The sequence below is a fragment of the Berghia stephanieae genome, chromosome 7 (genome assembly GCF_034508935.2).
Source record: "Berghia stephanieae isolate SIO BIC M18660-M18661 chromosome 7, UCSD_Bste_1.3, whole genome shotgun sequence".
In the NCBI taxonomy this organism is placed as follows: domain Eukaryota; kingdom Metazoa; phylum Mollusca; class Gastropoda; order Nudibranchia; family Aeolidiidae; genus Berghia; species Berghia stephanieae.
In genome coordinates, this window is record NC_088366.1 from 43,372,041 (window position 1) to 43,391,201 (window position 19,161).

Genomic DNA, 19,161 nt, shown 5'->3' on the forward strand with positions numbered 1-19,161 from the left:
GTTGGGTCTTTTAAATCAGATGAGAAGAACTTTGTGGACACAAGTATTCAATCCAAAAGATAGCAAACAATTGTAACTGTCCGTTTAATAGTAGAAATCAGAATAGACTTCGGACTGAAGGTCTTTATGACATCGAGGGACTACACCATTGGATATCCATGGTCGGCGAATCAGATCTATCTAGAGTGCCGATTTCCACGATCGGCAGATCAAATCTCTGATGTCTACATATGAACATTGCGCACCATATTTTATTTAATATTGAGTGGATTCAGAGTCAGATCCGCCCAAAATTAAATAAAAAGATGATGCGCAAAGTTCATATGTAGACACAGAGTTTTGATCTGTCGATCATGAAAATCGGCACTTCAGAAGTTTGATCCGTCGACCATCGATAAAATGGATCATTAAAATAATCTAAAACTTATGTTCACTTTGTGAACTTTTTAATGACACTTTGCTGGCTTATGACATCTGAATATTATATGCATTAAGTCAATGAGTGCTTTTTGGTGTGAGTTCAGTAATGTTGATCAAGTGAAGTTGTTGAATAAGGGTAGTTGTGTAGTAATAGTGCCGCTGTCACTGCCACCACAGCAACAACAATAATAAAAACTACTACTACTACTACTACTACTACTACTACTACTACTACTACCACCACTACTACTACTACTACTACTACTACTACTACTACTACTACTACGCTGGTGGTGGTAGTAGTAGAAGTAGTAGTAGTAGTAGTAGTAGTAGTAGTAGTAGTTTTTATTATTGTTGTTGCTGTGGTGGCAGTGGCAGCGGCACTATAGCAGCAGCAGCAGCAGTAGTAGTAGTAGTAGTAGTAGTAGTAGTTAGTAGTAGTAGTAGTAGTAGTATAGTAGTATAGTAGTAGTAGTAGTAGTAGTAGTAGTAGTAGTAGTAGTAGTAGTAGTAGTAGTAGTAGTAGTAGTAGTAGTAGTAGTAGTAGTAGTAGTAGAACGAAATACTCACGAGCAAGAATTTCTGCCAAAATGAGAAAGAAAACAATTTTTGGTGAATAAGACTACAATCTTTATAATTCAATGCCCTTGTCTTCCCGAAAGTAACCAATCAGAAGTCGGCAGGGTGTTCCCTTGAACCAATCAGATACTTTTAGGGTGTTACTCTCAAATCCATCTCGTATGTCAAGCCAGCATATTGTCATTCCAATGACCTCATCTGGTTTCGGTAACACAATATAAGTCACCTCATTGATCACATATCCCCGCATGCATATAAAAAAATAAAATAAAAATGTGCAAATAATGACTGAAATGCAGAGGACAGACATTCAACTCGGTATAAAATTCATGCCAGATGCCCGTGTGAAGTTACTTTAATTGTTTAATATGCCAGGTAGTTTTGGATAATTCTCTGTAGTTAAACCCGAAAACCGTGTCTTTTTTAAATGTAATAATATGCTGTATGAAAACAATGCCAGAAATAGTGACAATTAAAATAACACTATATGCACATGGACCACACTAGCTGCCATGGTATAGTTTTTGATTAAAAAAATACAAAGACATAAATAAAACAATCTGACAATTCAAAAATCGGGAGGAAAAAAAAAGAATAAATTTTGAAAATAAAAACCTAAGTAAAAAGCAACTTTGGAAATCAATTTGTGAATTCGGTTTTCTTTATTCTTAATAATAGATTTATATTGCAAAATGTACAGCGAATGTCTTTTTGCGAGCAAGATTGCAAGTTACAATATCCTTGCTTTGTGACAATGAACTCCTTCTTAAAATTCAGTTACTCACTTATATATTGCCAGCGCTTTATTTTAATTTGTTTTATTAAGATGTGTCCTTCCGCTAGATAAAGCAAAATATCGTTCAAATGACCAAAAAATAAATAAATAAAATAAATAGAATCTTACACGACTTGTCTCGTCTTACATGTTTTGCATAAAAGTTTGACTTGCTTGGAACCCTTTGTAAAAATACATATAAGCTGTTATTGTTATAATATACTAAAATACTAAGATATTAATGAATTTTAAAATATCTTTGATTGAGAACTTATTTGTTTTAAAGTATTATATATACGACTGGGCATTCATCGTGTCGATAATAAGAATGGATGTTTTTTGTTTGTTTGTTTTTTTAAATTCTTATTTAATATTAGGATAATATAACGCTTTAGAGTAGCAATCCCCGAGTAACCAGAATTAATTTAGAATTCCCGAAGCGTCAAACGAGCGAGATCAACTGTTTACCATCCCCTGGATTAAACGTTAGCTTCTCGCAAAAAAATACGTTCCGTCAAACCTAACAAACCTAATTGATCACCCATTGCTTGGTGGACAGTTTGGCCGGTTAAAACATGTTTGGGGCGAATTGACCGCGACACCAATTGAGTAGTAAAGAATGAAACATATCTCGAGAAAATGTACAATTTCAGTAACTATGCCGGATTTTAAAGATTTATTTTAGCCACAAAAGCAACAAAAATACCATTAAAATATACGTAATGCGCTTTACGTATGTATCCAAAAAGAATTATCATCATAGATACATTTAATTTCCGGCATCAACTACTCGAGTGACCATTGCACGGTTTTTATAAATGAATATAGAAATAGACAGATGTCAGACAATCTGACGACATATATACGTAGTCATATGATTAATGAATTTATCTACGACAAGCCTTCAAGAAGCAGTAAGAAAAAAGGGGACTAGTTCGAGTTATTATCACCATGTGGACACTATAATTCGATTTAGTCAGTACAAGTCGCCGTTAGACATCCTTTTTGTACTAATACCCGTCACAGCCTACAGCCAGGTAATAATTCAGACGCGTCGAGATGGATAATGCATGTAAAATGCATTTGAATAAATGACATGTATAGAGCTACTATAAGTAAACTCTGATTTGAATACATTGCCGAAACCAAAATAATAATAATAATAATAATAATAATAATAATAATAATAATAATAATAATAATAATAATAATAATAATAATAATAATAATAATAATAATAAAAAGATGCCTATTGCCCATCCCGCTATTGGGCTACAGGATGCTTACATATGCCACATCTTTCACAAGTTGGAGGTCATTTCAGTCTATCGATATATGACATAATGATTTTCTGGCCAACATGAAAATAACGCGTTTTGTCAGTGTTTAGCATACAGTCTCGTGGATGGAGACTGAAAATATAAAATGCGTAGAGCATCCCCGCAAAGAGCTTCTTTTGTTTTATTTATTTATTTAAAACAATAAAACACACCTTTATTTGGGGTTTTACGGCGCTTGAGATATTTTTAGGTCATTTCTAAGCTAGTAAAAAGAAACAAAATATTATATTATGGTCATCAGATGTAGATCAAGCTAACGGGGACCGAATAAAAACATAACCAGGGTACCGCACTAGGACAGGACTGTCCTGGGACAGTCCTGTCCCAAATCTGTAACATATATAATTTAGAGAAACCTACCGCACCTATTGGGACAGGACAAAACAGTCCCGTTGTGTCCCAAAAACAAAAACCATGAAATAAAGTGCTCAACTTTGGTATAAAAGGAGCTATTTATAAACATTTGAAAGATCACTAAGATTGTTTGACTTTGTAGAAGTCAAACAATCTTAATTATCTTTCAAATGTTTATATATATATATATAAATATATATATATATATATATATATATATATATATATATATATATATATATATATATATATATATATATATATCAATAAAGTTACCGACTAGATGTGCGACCGGTTTTAGACTCGCTACTGCTGTGTCACATACAAAGTGTGACACTTCTTAAATTATATTTTTAAACATAGATCTACGTTATTAAATTGCCGAAAATGTTTATGTTGCTATGCATTCTGTACGTGGTTTCATCATATAGAATTATTTTTTGAATTGTTCTTGCTTTTTTTATATTCAGAATTGAAATAAACAAATAAATTATAACTGTGAAATTGAATGTAAGCTTCAGTTTAATATACGAAAACAGATAAAATGGACGGGTTTCCCCTTCATCAACAAAACAGGATGAATGAAACACTACAGACGAATGAGAAAATGAAGTAGTGACATTGTTAAGATGCATAAACAAAAACATTGATGGGCAGGAAATTGTATGCTACTTTGTGAGGAAGGGCGAATTAAAACAGAGCAATAGAAATTTATAAAAGGTGCGTAATTAATTAAGTCAAAAGAGGGGAGGCGGGGAGGTACTGTGTAATGCAGTATAGAAAGTGAAATAAAGTTTGGACTATTGTTGGAAAATAAATGCAGTGGAATTGGAAATAAATACAAAATATAAGGGATGTAGATATTAATATATTAGTGGCATTAGCAGCAGCAGAAGCAACAGTAGAAGTAGTAGTAGTAGTAGTAGTAGTAGTAGTAGTAGTAGTAGTAGTAGTAGTAGTAGTAGTAGTAGTAGTAGTAGTAGTAGGGATGCAGAAAATAAAGACAGGCGTTGCAACTTTGACACGGCGCCGCCAAGTCTCGGACTTGTTTTGTCCTAGTGCGGAAGGCTGCTATATTTTTCTACTATCACAAACGATATGAACACGGGACTGGGACAGTCCTGTCCCGTTGATTTTGTAGCATTTCACAACGGCTTGGGACACAGCGGGACTGTTTTGTCCCGTCCCAATAGGTGCGGTAGGTTTCTGTAAATTATATATGTGACAGATTTGGGACAGGACTGTTCCAGGACAGTCCTGTCCTAGTGCGGTACCCCTGTCACCTCTCATTTTCGTTGGCTCATAGCCATCGTATGGCTACGTATGTTGCCCCTAAAACAAAGGCTCTCGTTTATAGTCCAACAACAGCTTTGACCCTGAAAAAGAGTTCAACTTTGCCATCTTAAAAAAACAAACAAAAAGGAAAAAAAAAAGCCTTTTTTGGAGCCCACAGATTCTGGATCCATCTATTAACACTTTGTTGTGGCCATCGTTCGCAAATAATGCTATTTATGTCAGTAGGGTAACTCCAGCGGTCCTATTAATACAACATCAATTGTCAGAAATCACGGTAGAGAATACTCTTCAACAGTCGTAACGTCACTTCCTTCCTTATGACGCATGGTAACTTAGTAACACCGGCTCTAAACTATCGGAACAATGGCGGACGCCCGTATGAAATATTTCCCCGGCGAGCATAAAAGCGTATCCAGAGGGAAATAACCCCATAAATTTGATCATATTTTGACTTTTACACATTCTGATCATAAGGCATATGAAAAGTTCTAGCCAGCATGAATAATAAAAAGTAATGCTTTTCTTTGTTTAGAACCAAGATGGCCGCCGTTGCCGGGCGGCGTGACATCAGACTTCTTCTTCTAGGTTCCATGCCTGGTCCAGGCTTCGGATACTGCATGAATTATCTCTCTCCATTCCTCCCTGTCTCTTGCTTTTTCAAACAGCTCTTGGATTGTTAGGTTGGTGAAGCCCTTCAGTTGGTCTATGAGTGTTTTTCTTTGTCTCCCCCGGGCGCGTTTACCAGGTATTTTTCCACAACTTGCCAGGTATTCCTTCTTATCTTTCCTTACTATGTGTCCGAAAAAGGATAGTTGTCGATCCACTATTAAGGGCATTAGTTTCCTTTGTTGGTATGTTTGTTTTAGCACTTCTTCGTTCGTTTTGTGTGCAGTATACGATATTCTCTGCATCCTTCTCAAGCACCACATTTCAAAAGCTTCAATGTTCTTTTGTGTTTCTGCATTTGTAGTCCAGCTTTCGCATCCGTATAACAAGATTGGCCACACGTAGCACTTCAAGACTCGGAATCTAATCCCGAACGACATCTGTTTGTTTTTCAAAATGTTTCCCAGGTCCATGAAGGCCTGTTTGGCTTGAGTTATTCTTGCTCGTATGTCTCGGTTACATCTTCCATCTGTTGTCACTATTGAACCTAGGTACTTAAAACTTTCTACGTTGGTAAGTTGCTCGCCGTGAATCGTTATATTGCAGGTGTTGTTGTTTTCGGGGTTTTTCTGTATTACCATGCATTCCGTTTTGGTGATATTCACTTCCATTCCCTTGGCTTCACTATCTACTACCACTTTGTCAACAATCTTTTGAAGTTGGATTTCTGATGTTGCAATGAGTACCGTATCGTCTGCGTATCTTATATTATTTATGTTGTGACCTCCCACTTTTATTCCCTCCATATTATTTATGCCCCTCATGATTGTTTCTTGGTATAGATTAAACAGATCTGGTGAGGCAACACACCCTTGACGGACTCCTTTCTTAATAGGAATGGAATTTCCTGTAGAGTTTCCGATTTTGATAGATGCCTGCTGGGTGTAGTATAATGTTTGCATGAGTCTGAGGTCTTTCTCATCAGCGCCAATGGAGTGCAGTTGTTTTAGTATTTCTTCGTGGCGTACTCTATCAAAAGCTTTTTTGTAGTCGACAAAACAGAGGTATAGTGGGGTCTGAACCTGTATAGCTCTTTCACTTAAAACACGGAGGAGGTATATTGCGTTCCTTGTCCCTCTGTCAGGTTGGAATCCATATTGTTCTTCTGCGATTTCGGGGTTAATCTTATTCCTTAGCCTGTTGATAATTATACGCAACAGTATTTTGTTGATGTGGCTTATTAAACTTATAGTTCTAAAATTTTCGCATCTGACTGCACCTGCTTTCTTTGGTATTGCTATGAAAATAGAGTTACAGAGATCTTCTGGAATTTTCCCAGTATTGTATATATTGTTGAATAATATGTGAAGTTCATCAATTGCTAGATCTCCTAGGCTTTTTAATACCTCTACAGATATTTCATCAGGGCCTGTTGCTTTACCATCCCTCATTCGTTCCATGGCATGTTCAATTTCACTTTTGGTGATGTTTGGACCGCTTAATGGTTCTTTGAATTTCAGTGGTGGTTCATTTCTATTTGGATCATTGTACAGTTCGCCTATGTATTCTACCCATCGGCTTTCTATATGTTGTTCTTCAAATAGCAGATCCCCTTGTTTGTTTTGGATACAACTTCCTGCTGCTTTGCTTTTCCTTTTCCCTGATAGTTCTTTTATCAGACTACTGAATCCAATTATGTGGGAAGGAAAATGAACATGCAATTTAAATAATATATAAATACTTGTTTAAATTTAAAGATAATTTTATGTGCTCATGATCAATATAACACACTATTTTATTGTTCGTGTGTTTGCCTATGTGTGTGTTTGTGTGTGTGATATATATATATATATATATATATATATATATATATATATATATATATATATAAGAGAGAGAGAGAGAGAGAGAGAGAGAGAGAGAGAGAGAGAGAGAGAGAGAGAGAGAGAGAGAGAGAGAGAGAGAGAGAGAGAGAGTAAAAAAAAAGTATAGTTTTCTAATTAATTAATGCAATTCGTTGAGGTAAAATAAAATACCGGCAACATTTACCCGCCAGATGAAACACACCAACATACAAACTATGCGTAACCTTAAACGAATGTTTTCGGGTTATTTATTTTAGTGAGAACTATCACCCAACTGGCAGTCTGAAAATAAAACAATGAGCAGAATGACGTCATCTTCATTCGTTCTGTCGCTAGTGTAAGTTTTTAACTCTCTGATCTTGGCACCATCATATTCGATTCATGTGATGACTTCCGCCGCTACAGGAATAAAACATCATCCATATTAATAAATTAATTCGTAAAAACCCCAACTAAAATCCATGTTTTATCTCTCCAGACAGGGCCTAGGCGAAACCAAATGGTCCCGTTCTAGAACAAGGATATAAATCCACAATCAAAGGAAATTATTAAAGAGGCATAGAGGAGACAGCAAGGTTGTGGATCGATGAAGACTTTATCGGCCCAAGGGAGTTCCAACGTTCCCCCGCCCTTAAACCGCAAAAGGAATATAGTAAATAGATTCCAGACACAAACCCGCTGAGGTAACCTAGAGAAACAACCGGTGAAAACAATAGAATAAAAGAGGAGAAAAGAAAACAATAAAACCAAGCCACTTCGGTATATCACATATGTTTAATAAACAAATTAATTTTCAAGCAATGTGACATTGAAAAAAAAAATCAATAAAAGTAGTGGAAATATTGAATGACGGCAAAGTATTTTATATCTGGTGATAAAAGGCAGCTGCTCCAAAATGGATGGAGCTTGTTTGTTTGTTTAAAGGGGTTTTACAGCGCTTGCAACACTGTTAGGTAAATTCAGCATTATTTTTTTTATGTTTTAAAAAAAAAAGAGTTAGATTACATGCTATTGTAAGTAATAACAATAAAGTAAGATTACAGAGATTGATTAAAATAAGGAGCTTGCTTAGATTCCAGAAGCAATCGATTTGTGACCCATTGTCTCAAAGCGGTCACAGGGTGCTGAAAATTGAATTTAGAATCACAAATATCAAACTTGCGGTTAGTTTCTCTTCGTCATGGTGGAGGATAAATATAATTTCTTTTACTGCAATAAATTCAAAGTTTGTATTTCTTATCATTAAAGTTATAAATTCACTTATCTGGGTTTAAATCACCCTGGCAGAATATCCGTTTTGAGTTGATGGGTCACACTTGTATGTCGTGATTGAGAATTACCAAGGACACTCACAAACATAGATGCATTTAAATCTAACTAAATTCAATTTTTGTTACAATAGTGTACAATGGAAGAAGAAGAAGAAGAAGAAGAAGAAGAAGAAGAAGAAGAAGAAGAAGAAGAAGAAGAAGAAGAAGAAGAAGAAGAAGAAGAAGAAGAAGAAGAAGAAGAAGAAGAGGAGAAGAAAAAGAAGAAGAAGAAAGAGGAGGAGTAGGAGGAGAAGGAGGAGGAGATGGATAAGGGAGAGAAAGGAGAGGAGAAAGAAGAAGGAGAAGATGAGAAGAGAGGGGAAGAATTGTTTGTTTTATTTGTTGTTGTTAGGCGTTGTGCCACCCTTCTGAGAGTTGCCTGGATAAAGCTACGTCACACTGATCCAGGACAAGAATGGAAAGCTACCAGAAACAAAAGGACAATAGATTATGGGGACATAGGATCCTACCAGTGGATCCCATAAACCAGCTGGTTATTTTGGGGTTTTCAGCTATTAATATATTTTGGTCAATATCTTTCATTTAGATTGGCATTGCGTTCATACAGTAACAGCTGTACATTGACAAAAGCATTTACATTTTGGCCAAAAAAAGAAACTTTATTTTCATATATTGATCGATTCAAAAGACCTACCCTAAATTGTCAAAAAGCATGCTCCCTCAGAAGGACTCAGTTACTAATAAACATACTTATTTTTCGTCAGTATCAAATATGGAAATATTCTAGAAATCTCGAGTTTATGAAACTTTGATAAGTTGACAGTCGTTTGAATCGACCAAAAGAAACAAAATTTTCGCCAAAGACATTCTTTCAATGTATCATGGAGGTTGGCATTAATCAGTTAACTGCTGTACTCTGGAAAAACTTGTATTTAAACATTTGGCCAGAAAACTCTTCCTTCAAATGTCCATCGATTTGAATGGCTCTCATCTTGGCAAAAACTCTCAAACCTTGGACTTCGTGATGCTTTTCCAAAGTACGGCAGTTAACTGGTTAAAAATAATTATTATTTGTTTTGTTTGTTTTTAAAGGGTTTACGGCGCTTGCCATATATTAGGTCATATCAGAGCCAGTAAAAAGGAAGAAAATGGGATAGTAAAAAGTTCTGAAATTACAATTAAAGTACCCAAGAAAAAGGAAGACAAAGGGGAATTAGTTCAAATAGGGAACAGAAGTAGATTCCAAGAGCACACTATCAATGTTCACCTAAATGTCTCATCCTGACACAAGCACAGGTCCCCACTAAGAGGAACACACTCAAATGTTTACAAATCATATGTAATACAATAACAATACAATCCATAACAGAGAGATGATTTACAAGAAAAAAATATCATTTCCCAAAACTATACATACGTTTGACTGTTTCCCGCCCAGCCATGTATTCGGCTAGGACCAGGACATAAACAAAGTAATCTGATTCCAAGACAAAGACAGAAAGCATGTTGGAAAACAGATATAGGGGGATAGAAGACACAGTAAAAGCGCTTCCCTTTCCACTTTGGGAGACCAGGAACCACACCCAGTGAATAACAATGATATATGCAAATTTATACAAAATATCATATGCACGTTGTCGAGAAATCTATTGCTAACATGGAGTACATGAATACTGAGTAAAAATATTTTCAGTTCTTAGTTACATAGATATTAAAATATAAAGTTGTACAATATATTTTTATATAATATACACAATTCTAGTGTAAAGTCATTAAAAAATTAGAAACAATATGGAATGCAAGTAATATTAATACAGTTTTAATCTTAAATTTAAATAACTTGATAACATGTTAATGTTCGTCATATGTCAATAGGTTATATAGTACGCCATTTTCCGATTCTGTTGGAAACGGACAATGAGAACCATCCAGTAATTACAAGGAAACGGCCTAGAATAAAGCGATCACTAGCGTTGGAGAGTGGAAAATTTGTTATGTTTTTAAGGGTTTTGCGGTGCTTGCATCACATTTAGGTCATATCAGCGCTCGTAAAAAAGAAGAAAGTGGGATAGTAGAAAGTACTAGGACTAGGATTACAATTAAATCACCCAAGAAAAGGGAAGACAAAGGGATATTGGTTCAAATAGGAAACAGATGTAGATTCCAAGAGCACACTATTAAAGTACTTAATATGAGATCACCTAAAAAGTCTCATCCAGACACAAGCACATTTCCCCACTAAGAGGAATACACTCAAATGTTCACAAATCATATAATATAATATGTGAACAAAACATAATACAGTGCATTACAGAGAAATGATTTACAAGGAAAAAAATATCACCTCCCAAAACTATACATTTGACTGTATCCCTCTCAGCCAGTGTATTCGGCCAGGGCCAGGACAAAACCAAGTAATCTCATTCCAAAACAAAGATTGAAAGCAGTTGCAAAACAGATACAGGAGGATAGAAGACACAGCAAGTACCTCCCTGCATAGTATGGGAGGTCGGGAACCCAACCCATTTCAGAAGCTTGACAATGTTGGCAATACTTGATTTCATTTGAATGCAAAAGAAAAGCAAAAGAAATTCGGTACACTACAGAAAAGGACAATTGAAAAGATTTTTTGTTTGTTTGTTGCTTTAGGTCTCTTCCAACACAATTGAGGTTATATGAGAGACCGCTGAAACAAAAAAACAAGCAATCTAACAAAAATAGTACAAATGTAAATCAAAATCATAACCTAAAGATATCATAAGCTAAATTATAAATAACCAAGAACAAACAGGCAGAAGATTTACAGAAAAAAAAATATCCCCTGTCAAAAATACAATCACAAACCAAAGAAGCAGGATAGGCTAGTAAAGAGAAGAAGAAACGACATCACTATCGGATCGTACACCCATGCGAACATCATAGGTATATGATTCAAGGGTGATGCTCCCATCCAACCACCCGCAATTGAAAAGATTGAGCTGAGTTAAAGTGTCTCAAATGCTAAAGAGGAATCATTGACAAAGTAGTCATAACACCAATTTACCCCTGTTCACATCATAAGGCCAAGGCCACAGACAACAGGGTGGGATCCTGGCCATAAAGGAACCCTTTAAAATAGTTCCTTATACTTATACTAATACGCAGTTCCTTGTTTTTATATTTTGTTTTGAATGGTTTTACGGCGCTTGCTACACATTTAGGTCATATCAATATCAGCGCCAGTAAAAAAGAAGAAAATGGGATAGAAAAGAGTTCTAGAATTAAAGCACAACCAAGAAAAAGGAAGACAAAGGGGATTAGTTCAAATAGGGAACAGATGCAGATTCAAAGAGCACACTATCAGTGTACTTTGAGACCACCTAAATGCTCATCATGACAGAAGCACGGGTCCCCACTAAGAGGATTACACTCAAATATTTACAGATCATATATATGTAAAACTAAAATAAATCAGTGCATAAAAGCGAGATGACTTACAAGGAAAAAAATTATATCATCTCCCAAAACTAAAACTTTACATTTGACTGTTTCCCTCACAGCCAGGGCCAGGACAACACCAAGTAATCTCATTCCAAGACAAAGACAGAAGCAGGGGGATATATAGGGGGATAGAAGAGAGATGATTGACAGAGGAAAAAATATCATCCCTAACAGAGAAACACACTTGCATTCAGCTATTTCTTTCATAGCTTCACAGAGAGGTCTCGGCAAAAGTAAGCCATCTCAATTGAGGACGTGGACAGAAAGTCAAAGATAAAAAGCCAACAAATAGGGGAGATAGAAAACTTTAACAGTAAACCCCCAACCCCACCAAAAAAATCCACAACAACAAAAAAAAAAAAAATTATTGAAAATGAATTTGGGAATCTGTAAAATATTGTATTTTAGGTTCTTTTTATGACGATTCAAGTGGAATTTGAAATGCCGTTAAGAGTGATATCAGTCAGTGCATTAAAAAATACCAAATAAACCATACAACAATTAATAGATGTCAAAACAGAAAATTGTGGAGATTTCATTGAATATAATATGGTATGAAACATAAGAGCTGTAAATATTACCGGAAAACACAGTTTCACATTAAACACATTATAATTGCTCTTTCTGAAGTTAAGGTTTTCTCTGGAAAATAGATTTTAAATGACATACCATATGTTACGTTGAGTGCTTTGATTCAAATATATTACATAGTTCTCGAACAACAACTACACACCTTAGAATAACAGAAACATGCCAGATTGGGGAATAACCTGTATTAAAAATATAAACCTGAAGTTTGGATTTGGAAGACAAAATTGACTGAATCAGCTTCATACATCTACCAACCTAACAGAGTAACTGTAACCCACTGCCTTATAACGGTATTATGTCCGGATGATTTGGTTGGCAAAACATGCTTTTACAGCCTAAAATACAAAACTTTTGGGTAGTTTAAAACATCGTAGGAAAGACAAAAAGTCAATAACTAATATCTCACTCTCCAGTCGCTTTTATTTTTATTTAAAGGATACGATTACCTTTTGGACCTTGGTTGACCCCAATATATTACTGCTTTGTGATGATAGGTCACAAATAATAATAATAATAATAATAATAATAATAATAATAATATATAATAATATAATAATAAAATAATAATAATAATAATAATAATAATAATAATAATAATAATAATAATAATATAATAATAATAATAATAATAATAATAATAATAATAATAATATTAAATACTTCTTTACGGAAACAAAAATTAAATTCTTGCTACTCAACCTTCTAAACTGATTCACTACAATTTATTGAAAGACACAAATCAAAGTTATGCTTATATATCAGCCATGATGCTGATATTGATGATGATGACAATAGTAATAGTGATGATAATGTTGATGATGTAGATGATGGTGTTATTGATTACGATAATGATTTAAAATGACAATACCAAGGATTATGGTAGCATTTTACAATAATGAAAGTAGCCACGATAATAAATCATACCATAAAATTGATGATCTGTATGACGATAGTAACAGGAAATGACACCCATTGTGTCTAAGGTATATAAAATATCAAAATATAACTTACAATCAAATAATAGGTCAACTAACAATGACAATCCAATGTAACAAATAAGACGATAATGGCATAACACTCTGACAAAAACACATTAAAATAAAGATTATAGCCTGAAAAACTTTCACTCACTTCAAATATCGATTGATTAAGATTTGATCTTCAAATTGTCAAAATTGTCAATAAGTCTTCAAACCACAGATTTAATTTTGGGTTGAGACTTTTTGGATAATTTTGACAAAAGAAAGAAAAAAAGGTGTAATGTCAAAGTGCGGCAGAATGGACAAGGTAATGTTTGAAAACAAAATGTATTGTAGATCTGGTCGAAAGAAGGGAATGTTACGAAGATGGAAGTTCCTGAACACATTGATAAAAGTATATATATACAGTCATATCTCTCCAATCCGAAAACTTTTGTTCCCAGCATTTTCTCCAGATTACAGAGACATCTGGATAGTGGAATCAGTCCCTAAAATGTACAAATAAAGAAAAAAAATCTGTCTCCTGGCAACCAGTTTGGATTGTGTAGTTCCAGAATAGAGAGACATAATATATATATAATATATATATATATATATATATATATATATATATAATATATATATATATATATATATATATATATATATATATATATAAAGAACCTACCACCATAATTAAATATATGTATATCAATTCATTACATGTAAATAATATCTATTTAGCTACCCAATATTTATTTGATCTTGCAAAATTATGATGATCTAATAAAAAGAATACAATACAACTTAAGAGGGAAAAAAAATACAGCAAACTTCTCAGCATGAAGTACAGTTAAACTAAAAACTGATAACCCAACACTTATAATACAATTGAAATCACTTTCTTTGCATCTGAGGTATCGAATAAATAGAATACTATTGTAAAAACTAAGCAACACCCCACCGCCCCCCCCCCCCCCAAAAAAAAAAAACAACAAAAAAACAAAACAAAAATTGTTTAAAAAACCAACACAATAAAAAAAACAAAAATTGATTTGAAATTAACCAGTAAGTTAAGTTTCCTGTTGAGAGAGCAGTTCTCATTTCACTACATTTACAAATCATCTGTACGCAAACATTCTTTTAACAAATCAGTATATATGGCATTTAAAAGAACACAAATAAAAGAACAAAAATACAAAACAAAACAAACAGAAAAAACAAAACTAAACAAAAAGGCACCATATGAACAGGGCTGATAAGAAAATAGTTCATATTAATGTAGTAATACCAATATATGAAACAATGGACAGTATTGAATATCTTATCACCTTGATTAAAGTCAACAATAGAAATATTTCAAAGCGAACATGAAAGTTAAGTGATAATAAAAACTGGAATGTACTATTTCTACTCAATTATGTAAATAAAAATAAGAGGGGAATACAAGTTATAATAATTAAAAGTACAATTATTACACATATTTAAATTAGTACCAAGTTACAAGTAGATGTAAAATGTATCAATAACAAGACTTCTTTCCAGAGCAACACAACCATTTTCCAGTGAAATTGAAAGCTATTCACCGTGGTGTTACGCCTTGCGACACACTCAGGTCATTTCAGCGCCAGTATAAAGACAGAAAGGGATAGTAAAAAAGTATAGATTTATCAAAAGCACATGAGATGTTTTTGTTTGTTTTTAAGGGTTTTACGGCGCTTAGAACACATTAAGGTCAAATCAGCGCCAGTAAAAAGGAAGAAAATGGGATAGCAAAAAGTTCTAGAATTACAATAAAGCATCCAAGAAAAGGGAAGACAAAGGGGAATTGGTTCAAATAAGAAACAGGTGTAGATTCCAAAAGCACACTATCAAACACAGTGTCCAAATTGCGATACTTTAATACCGCGGCCTCCCCACAGCCCTACCGCGGTTAAGCGATGCCAGATGTGCCAGGTGATGACTCACCCAGTTTCGGCGAGAAAACGAACGGCGCGCTTGCTGGACATGCATGTTATAGTAATTGTATGCAATCAAAAGTTGGGCATTCCCGTTAAATCAAAACATGCCATTGAAAGCATGTAGGGTGGAAACTGTTAGTAATGATGTATGGTTGTGACATGACAAGTTTCAGTAGTCTATGAATGATGGAATGATAGTTAGAACGAAACAAATGTAGGTCATTTTTTAAACTGATTATCATTAACACTTTTCAATTAAAGTGTCGATAACAAGACAATGAATCCGTGGACATTTGATTTTTTTGTTTTATATTACTCTTAAAACTATTACAATTATAACTCACCCTCAATTTCTCTTGCGAAGTTCATAGTTAATCCAAAAAATGCTCTTGAAGTAGTTATCTATATCCCATTACTGAATTTTTTGAAAGTCTGCATAGAGGTTTACTGAAGCTAGCTTCACAATAATCTTGGAATTGTCAATTTTATAAAATCTTACTTTATACAAATGATTTTCAATAATCCAAATATGAAATTTTAAACATAACTACTACTAAAACTACTACTACTACTACTACTACAACTACTACTACTACTACTACTACTACTACCACCACCACCACCACTACTACTACTATCACTACTATCATTACTATTACTAATACTACTACTACTGCTACGACTACTATTACTACTAATACTGCTACTACTACTATTACTACTACTACTACTACTACTACGTCTACTAATACTACTACTACTTCTACTACTACTACTACTGCTACTACTACTACTACTACTACTACTACTACTACTACTACTACTACTACTACTACTACTACTACTACTACTACTAACTACTACTACTACGACTACTACTACTACTACTACTGTTCCAAGCCTGTCACAGGCCCCCCTACCCACCTTCCCCGAGAACACATTGAGATAATACATTTGAGCACAAATGTGAATATTTAACATTTATCCCTAAATCGCCCATATCGCGAACTTATTCTAAAACTTATATTAAAGACAAAGACTTCAAAATAGGGAATCATGAAAAAAAATAAAACTTCATGGATCCAAACCAGAGTTATTAATTAAATTAATCACATCACTCACATCAAATTTGATATCATTCCAAGAGCGATAAGCAGTCGTTTTTTAACTAATATTATTTTCCAAGTTGAAAACCAAGAAACAATAAAAATTACACAGAAACAAATTTGAACTTGGTGATAACATGAATAATGAAAATAAAATGAATCGTTCTGAAGGTTTGGTGGGGGGAAGGGGGCAAAAGAAGGGTTTTCAAAGCAAATAATTGCATCACATTGATGCACCACACGCGCATGCCACGCCAACGTCCGGCTTGCATACCTATCGTGTCATGGTCAATTAAGTTTTTCCCGAGAGCAAGGGTATCGGGTATCAGGTGGTCAGCCTGATGTGAGGCGATTGAAGTAGCACTCAGAGTCGAAAATATGACGCTGTGCAAAGTACTTAGTTTGAGATCACTAGAAGTCTCATCCAGACACAAGCACAGGTCTCCGCTGAGAGGAATACACTCAAATGTTTTATAAATCATATATAATATAAAGAAACATAATGCTGTGCATAACAGAGAGATGATTTACAAGGAAAAAAATATCATCTCCCAAAACTCTAAACATTTGACTGTTTCCCTCCCAGCCAAGGTTTCCCGCCAGGGCCTGGACAAAACCAAGTAATCTCATTCCAAGACAAAGACAGAAAGCATGTTGGAAAACAGATATAAGGGGATAGAAGACACAGTATGTACTCCCCTGCCCACTATGGGAGGTCAGGAACCCCACCCAGAAAGCACATGAGAATAAGTAAGACAAAGGGGAATGGCTCAAATAAGGAAAACTATCAACCTACTTAGTTGAGATCACCAAAAGTCTCATCTAGAGACAAGGACAGGATCTCACCAATAGGAATATACTCAAATGCTTACAAAATTTAATATTCAAAACAAAAGCAAAAGAATATCACAGTCTATAACAGAGTGATGATTTACGCGGAAAAAAATATCATCTCCCAAAACTTATATGTAATAGACATGTGACTGTTTCTCTCTCAGCCAAGAACTCTGGCCAGGGCCAGGAAACAAGTCCAAGTAATCTTATTCCAAAACAAAGATAGAAAGCATCTCGGAAAACAAATATGGGAGGATAGAAGACACATCAAGTGATCTCCTGCCCATCATGGGAAGTAAGAAGACGCCGCCCAGTAGGGGGATAGAGGACCCTATCGGCAACTGCGACCAATCGCCTGCATTGTGAGTTGAATCAAGAGATGCCAATACAATGTCATTATTATATTGTTAATTACCAGAAATCTTCTCTCTCTCCATACCCAAGTACAGAAAACATTCTCTACAGCTCAATGGCACATCTGAAAAAAAAAAAACCCACCTCCACTTACTACTAAATGACATTGGATCAGAGAGCACAAGCTCCAAGCCCTCAGGGTTAGAGACTCTACAACAATATTTTTATCTAAAGCTGAATAGTGACAATATTAATGAAAGTTCGACACAAAAACAAAACTAAAACAAAACGCAATATGCATAGAATTAGAAATATATAAGATGTAAAATAAATTGCCATGAATGAAAGCAATGTGTAAGTTTTCAACAACAAAATGACTTAGGAATGTTATGAAAATAGTTACCATTCATTTGCTGCCTCCAAGCATTGAAGCTCAGAAAACAATAGAAACATATTACAGTCTTTGTAAAATTCTGAAAGAGACCAACATAGAATTGATACTAAATCAAATAAATTATCTAATTATTTTGTAAAATGAAGACCATAGGAAAAATACTTAATTGAAAGTTAAATACTGAAAATCAAATGTTTTGTTTTTTGTTTTTAATGGTTTTACGGCGCTTGCAACACATTTAGGTCATATCAACACCAGTAAAAAGGATGAAAATGGGAAAGTAAAAAGTTCTAGAATTACAATTAAAGCACCCAAGAAAAGGGAAGACAAAGGGGAATTGGTTCAAATAGGAAATAGATGTAGATTCCAAGAGCACACTATCAAAGTACTTCATTTGAGATCACATAAAAGTCTCATCCAGACACAAGCACAGGTCCGAACCAAGAGGAATACATTCAAATGTTTACAAATCATATATATTATGTAAATAAAACATAATACATAATAACAGAGAGATGATTTACAAGGAAAAATATATCTCCCAACTCCCAAAACTAACTATACATTTGACTGTTTCCCTCTCAGCCTGGGTATCCGGCCAGGGCCAGGACAAAACCAAGTAATCTCATTCCAAGACAAAGACAGAGAGAAAGTTGGAAAACAGATATAGGGAGATAGAAGACACATTAAGTACCTCCCCACCCACTGAAAATCAAATGTTACCCATTAATTGTCAGCATTGTCATTTGTGAAGGTAGTATAATTTCACCTCAATATGCCTCTGAATCTTCAATAATTTGAAATGAGATATCAGTCAATATTGATACTTCTTGAAGTTCCCTTCTGCTGATCTTCTCCTATAACATTCGACTTGTATTTCAAAATGATAATATTGGAATAACATATTGACTTAAAGTTTAAGTTAGTCCAGACTGTAACATTAAATAGTAAAATCGAACTTCCCTTTGGAACTGTT